Raw genomic sequence first — 6835 nt, 5'->3', positions numbered from 1 at the left:
TTGTATCTTCTCCTCTGGAGTTTGTATCTTCTCCTCTGGAGTTTGTATGTTCTCCTCTGGAGTTTGTATGTTCTCCTCGGGAGTTTGTATCTTCTCCTCTGGAGTTTGTATCTTCTCCTCTGGAGTTTGTATCTTCTCCTCTGGAGTTTGTATCTTCTCCTCTGGAGTTTGTATCTTCTCCTCTGGAGTTTGTATGTTCTCCTCTGGAGTTTGTATGTTCTCCTCTGGAGTTTGTATGTTCTCCTCTGGAGTTTGTATGTTCTCCTCAGGAGTTTGTATGTTCTCCTCTGGAGTTTGTATGTTCTCCTCTGGAGTTTGTATCTTCTCCTCTGGAGTTTGTATCTTCTCCTCAGGAGTTTGTATGTTCTCCTCTGGAGTTTGTATGTTCTCCTCTGGAGTTTTGTATGTTCTCCTCGGGAGTTTGTATGTTCTTCTCTGGAGTTTTGTATGTTCTCCTCTGGAGTTTGTATGTTCTCCTCTGGAGTTTTGTATGTTGTCCTCTGGAGTTTGTATGTTCTCCTCGGGAGTTTGTTTGTATGTTCTCCGCGGCAGTTTGTATGTTCTCCTCGGGAGTTTGTATGTTCTCCTTTAGAGTTTGTATGTTCTCCTCTGGAGTTTGTATGTTCTCCTCGGGAGTTTGTTTGTATGTTCTCCTCGGCAGTTTGTATGTTCTCCTCGGGAGTTTGTATGTTCTCCTCGGCAGTTTTTATGTTCTCCTCGGGAGTTTGGAGTTTGTATGTTCTCCTCCGCAGTTTGTATGTTCTCCTCGGGAGTTTGTATGTTCTCCTCTGGAGTTTGTATGTTCTCCTCGGGAGTTTGTATGTTCTCCTCGGGAGTTTGTATGTTCTCCTCTAGAGTTTGTATGTTCTCCTTGGGAGTTTGTATGTTCTCCTCGGCAGTTTGTATGTTCTCCTCGGGAGTTTGTATGTTCTCCTTGGGAGTTTGTATGTTCTCCTTGGGAGTTTGTATGTTCTCCTCGGGAGTTTGTATGTTCTCCTCTGGAGTTTGTATCTTCTCCTCTGGAGTTTGTATCTTCTCCTCTGGAGTATGTATCTTCTCCTCCGTAGTATGTATCTTCTCCTCTGGAGTTTGTATATTCTCCTCTGGAGTTTGTATCTTCTCCTCTGGAGTTTGTTATGTTCTCCTCTGGAGTTTGTATCTTCTCCTCTGGAGTATGTATCTTCTCCTCTGGAGTTTGTATGTTCTCCTCTGGGGTTTGTATCTTCTCCTCTGGAGTATGTATCTTCTCCTCTGGAGTTTGTATGTTCTCCTCTGGGGTTTGTATCTTCTCCTCTGGAGTTTCTACCTTCTCCTCTGGAGTATGTATCTTCTCCTCTGGAGTTTGTTATGTTCTCCTCTGGAGTTTGTTATGTTCTCCTCTGGAGTTTGTATGTTCTCCTCTGGAGTTTTGTATGTTCTCCTCGGGAGTTTGTATGTTCTCCTCTGGAGTTTGTATGTTCTCCTCTGGAGTTTGTATGTTCTCCTCTGGAGTTTGTATGTTCTCCTCTGGAGTTTTGTATGTTCTCCTCAGGAGTTTGTATGTTCTCCTCTGGAGTTTGTATCTTCTCCTCTGGAGTTTGTATGTTCTCCTCTGGAGTTTGTATGTTCTCCTCTGGAGTTTGTATGTTCTCCTCTGGAGTTTTGTATCTTCTCCTCGGGAGTTTGTATCTTCTCCTCTGGAGTTTGTATCTTCTCCTCTGGAGTTTGTATCTTCTCCTCTGGAGTTTGTATGTTCTCCTCAGGAGTTTGTATCTTCTCCTCTGGAGTTTGCATCTTCTCCTCTGGAGTTTGTATGTTCTCCTCTGGAGTTTGTATGTTCTCCTCTGGAGTTTTGTATGTTCTCCTCAGGAGTTTGTATGTTCTCCTCTGGAGTTTGTATCTTCTCCTCTGGAGTTTGTATCTTCTCCTCTGGAGTTTGTATGTTCTCCTCGGGAGTTTGTATCTTCTCCTCTGGAGTTTGTATCTTCTCCTCTGGAGTTTGTATCTTCTCCTCTGGAGTTTGTATCTTCTCCTCTGGAGTTTGTATGTTCTCCTCTGGAGTTTGTATCTTCTCCTCTGGAGTTTGTATGTTCTCCTCTGGAGTTTGTATGTTCTCCTCAGGAGTTTGTATGTTCTCCTCTGGAGTTTGTATGTTCTCCTCTGGAGTTTGTATCTTCTCCTCTGGAGTTTGTATCTTCTCCTCAGGAGTTTGTATGTTCTCCTCTGGAGTTTGTATGTTCTCCTCTGGAGTTTTGTATGTTCTCCTCTGGAGTTTTGTATGTTCTCCTCTGGAGTTTGTATGTTCTCCTCTGGAGTTTTGTATGTTCTCCTCTGGAGTTTGTATGTTCTCCTCGGGAGTTTGTTTGTATGTTCTCCGCGGCAGTTTGTATGTTCTCCTCGGGAGTTTGTATGTTCTCCTTTAGAGTTTGTATGTTCTCCTCTGGAGTTTGTATGTTCTCCTCGGGAGTTTGTTTGTATGTTCTCCTCGGCAATTTGTATGTTCTCCTCGGGAGTTTGTATGTTCTCCTCGGCAGTTTTTATGTTCTCCTCGGGAGTTTGGAGTTTGTATGTTCTCCTCCGCAGTTTGTATGTTCTCCTCCGCAGTTTGTATGTTCTCCTCTGGAGTTTGTATGTTCTCCTCGGGAGTTTGTATGTTCTCCTCTAGAGTTTGTATGTTGTCCTCTAGAGTTTGTATGTTCTCCTTGGGAGTTTGTATGTTCTCCTCGGCAGTTTGTATGTTCTCCTCGGGAGTTTGTATGTTCTCCTTGGGAGTTTGTATGTTCTCCTTGGGAGTTTGTATGTTCTCCTCTGGAGTTTGTATCTTCTCCTCTGGAGTATGTATCTTCTCCTCCGTAGTATGTATCTTCTCCTCTGGAGTTTGTATATTCTCCTCTGGAGTTTGTATCTTCTCCTCTGGAGTTTGTTATGTTCTCCTCTGGAGTTTGTATCTTCTCCTCTGGAGTATGTATCTTCTCCTCTGGAGTTTGTATGTTCTCCTCTGGGGTTTGTATCTTCTCCTCTGGAGTATGTATCTTCTCCTCTGGAGTTTGTATGTTCTCCTCTGGGGTTTGTATCTTCTCCTCTGGAGTTTCTACCTTCTCCTCTGGAGTATGTATCTTCTCCTCTGGAGTTTGTTATGTTCTCCTCTGGAGTTTGTTATGTTCTCCTCTGGAGTTTGTTATGTTCTCCTCTGGAGTTTGTATCTTCTCCTCTGGAGTTTGTATGTTCTCCTCTGGAGTTTGTTATGTTCTCCTCTGGAGTTTGTACATTCTCCTCTGGAGTTTGTATGTTCTCCTCGGGAGTTTGTATGTTCTCCTCCGGAGTTTGTATGTTCTCCTTGGGAATTTGTATGTTCTCCTCTGGAGTTTGTTATGTTCTCCTCTGGAGTTTGTATGTTCTCCTCTGGAGTTTGTATCTTCTCCTCTGGAGTTTGTATGTTCTCCTCTGGAGTTTGTTATGTTCTCCTCTGGAGTTTGTGCCTTCTCCTCTGGAGTTTGTATGTTCTCCTCGGGCGTTTGTATCTTCTCCTCTGGAGTTTGTATGTTCTCCTCTGGAGTTTGTGCCTTCTCCTCTGGAGTTTGTATCTTCTCCTCGGGCGTTTGTATCTTCTCCTCTGGAGTTTGTATGTTCTCCTCGTGTTGTGTGGGTTTACTCCGGGCACTCCGGTTTCCTCCCACAGTCCAAAACATACAGAGAACTTGGGGAAATTGTCCATAGGTATGAGTGTGTGTGTGAATGGTTGTCTGTTTTGTGTGTCCCACTCCTGATGTTTAGACTCATTTTAAAGTTTAACGTTAGGAAGTAAACACTGACAGATACTGCATATTACATGTTGCTCCAGGCCGTTTGTGTAAATGCACTTCCTTGTCAATATAATTTTACATTTGTTGTCGATATTTTGAGAAGCACTTTCTACAGACAGTTTCACATTTGATCAGAGAAAGTATTTGTTCATCTCTTTGTAGTTTCTTTCTCTAAACAATATGTCGCTGATCCTACAGTTTCACAATATATATAATCTGTTAGATTAAAACTATTATACACTATACGTACACGCCATACTTAAATTAATGATAAAAGATAATCAAAATATAAAGTATAAATTACTCGCTTGATCTAAGAGCTTAAACGTTTGACTACACATTCACAATAAAACATTCCACTCAGACTGATTCACTGGTTCGAGGCTCGGATCAGAATTAAAGATACGACACCAGTTATTTAAAACATCTGTTTATCTGCAAATCACACCTTAAATCGTAGATCAAAGAACGAAGCAAGACACACCCGGGAAAGGGGGGCTAAAAGACGGAAGGGAAGATAACCCGCCCGAGAACAGTTGAATGATTAGATTACAAGAAAACAAATTAGGATGTCTCTCTACAGGGGATCGGGACACCGGGAACTTGAAAGGACCATTTAACCAGAAAAGACGACCCCATGGGCGGGAAATTTACCTTAAATATAGCGATGTTTCTACAGATCGGGACCTTTTCTGCCCGAGACTATTGACCTGTACAGTCACCGGGAGAAAGTGTGTCTGGTCGCGAACGTAAAACTAGTATTTTGTTTGACTTGGTGCGTCGAATAAACGACCCGTTACACACTCTGGATTGTTCATCTTTGTCCACGAAACGAAGTATAAGACCGGGGACGGACGTGATGTTGTGTTGGAGCGACGGAAGCGACTCTGTGTTTTGATCGTTTTATATCGTAGCATAGCACATGTATCGTGATACGTATCGTATCAACACATTCTTGCCAATACACAGCCCTTGTATTTGGATTATAATTTGTTACCTTTCTTAAAAAAATGCCGCAGATTTTGTGTCTTTGTAAATTGTGACAGAAGTAAACGGACTCTTGTAGTACACATCTTCATATCACGTAATACAGAAAAAAGTTTTATACAATGGCATAATAGTGCGACTGCTCAACAAAAACCCAGAATAAGTTTTACATGAAGGTCAATTATAAAAACCTCCCCGACTAGAAGAAAGCAAAACATTTTTTCATGCGTAGTAAATATATAATATAGTATGTATGTAACGGAAAACAAAAAGACAAAGTCAAAACCATCAAGAGTTTTAACGAGACTGAGGATAAACTGTAGTAATGAGTCTTATATACAAGATATCATTAGATTATGTCGATCGTAAAGACCTTCAAGCCGAGCACGAGTTTACACTTGAAGAGCCGAAGCTGAGCGAACGACAAATCTTCTCCGTCACGGCGACTTGAACGAGGTCAAAGTCGAAGGAGTGACATTCATTCATTCATTCATTCATTCATTCATTCATTCATTCATTCATTCATTCATTCATTCACGGACTCGAGCTCGTGTTGCCTTCACTGCTTCTCCCTGCTTGAACTCCACCGAGCTCATGGCTGCGCCGTCAAATCTCTTAAGATGAACGAGATATTAATAGTGTTTCTCATTGTTCGTCTGATCCCGAGAAACGTTGGCAGACGCCACGCTGTAATTATGTCGCACTTAAGCGACATTACTGCCGAGAAAACGATACTTTTGTGTCGGCCTGATCCGCTCCGGCAGCACAATGACTCGAAAGTGAGCCGACGGAGGGAAGTGGATGAAGAGCGGCTCCTGAAAATAGCACTTTAGTGAGTCCACTCTAATCAGTTTTTGTCAAACGATGACACAAAGACTCCAGCAGATGTATGAGCTCCAAATGAAATCAATAACTGAAGCAAAGGATCAACTTTAAACTGATAGATCACCGCAAAATTTCACTTATTTTCTACTCACCCTCAAGTGTCGGGATTATTTTCATAATGATCTATTCCTTTCAAGATTTATAGTCAAAAATGTTTGTTCATTTTAATGTAGCGACTGGAGCTCAGTTGTCTTCGTCTTTATCTTCGTCCAAAAAGACACTTAAAAACATCCAAATACCTCCAAACTGTTCGACTGTAGCGATTGTTCTCAAAAAAAATAAAACAAATCTATATTTTTATATTGTTTTTAGCAGAATATCACACACTGAACACATTGAAAGTGCACAAGATTTAGGTTGATAGACTCGGATCTTTTGCTAAAAACAAACCTAAAATATAGAATTGTTGAACAGACGAGCAGTTTGGAGGTATTTGGATGTTTTTAAGTGTCTTTTTGGACGAAGATGAAGACGAAGACAACTGAGCTGCAGTCGCTACATTAAAATGAACAAACATTTTTGACTATAACTCTTAAAAAAGAACAGATTACTCTGAAAATAATCCCAACTCTTAGTCGACATGAGGGCGAGCAGAAAATGAGGGAAGATTTTGTGAAACTATCACTTTAATTATGATATAAATGAGTGAATTGTAGATACTACTGTCTCTGAATTAACGATAATTTACTCAAAAAGTCACTTGAACAAAGAGTCGAAATATTGTAAACAATCAATTTAATGTCCGACGGATCTTAAGCGGAAACAACGGAATATGAATCGTATCTTTTCTGGCTCCCTCTAGTGTTACAACAGCGTTATTGCAGGACTTCGCAAGTGTTTTACAAAACAAGAGAATAGCTTATGTTGTGTCATTTTTCTCTTTTAAGTCTCCTCAGTACTTCAGCCACGACAGACATTAATGGAACCGAATGCAACTGCCGTCTCCGACACAATGACGTTGTCTAGTGAAGCTCATTGTTAGGTTTGACGAGTCATGAATGTTCAGATTGAAACCAAATCATCACAAAAGATATTCATCGATCACTGTTTTTTCATTTCCTTCTTCACATCTAAGCAAACATTTTTATCAAGAAAATCTAAAACATGCAACTGTGACGGACACGTCAAGAGTCGGGCTCGTCCAATCATATTGTCTCCACGTCCACCACATTAGGACGCCG

At 41.2% G+C, this 6835-nt stretch overlaps 1 protein-coding gene across 2 annotated transcripts in view; it reads right to left on the bottom strand.

Annotated features, from left to right (window-relative positions):
• The window catches only part of dock2 (dedicator of cytokinesis 2), a 171403-nt gene that overhangs the window by 59189 nt on the left and 105379 nt on the right, over nucleotides 1-6835 (bottom strand). The window lies entirely within an intron of this gene.

Source organism: Callionymus lyra, chromosome 9, assembly GCF_982586985.1.
Source record: "Callionymus lyra chromosome 9, fCalLyr1.hap1.1, whole genome shotgun sequence".
In the NCBI taxonomy this organism is placed as follows: domain Eukaryota; kingdom Metazoa; phylum Chordata; class Actinopteri; order Syngnathiformes; family Callionymidae; genus Callionymus; species Callionymus lyra.
Note: the sequence above shows the minus strand (reverse complement) of the source record. Positions and strands in the feature narration are given on the sequence as shown.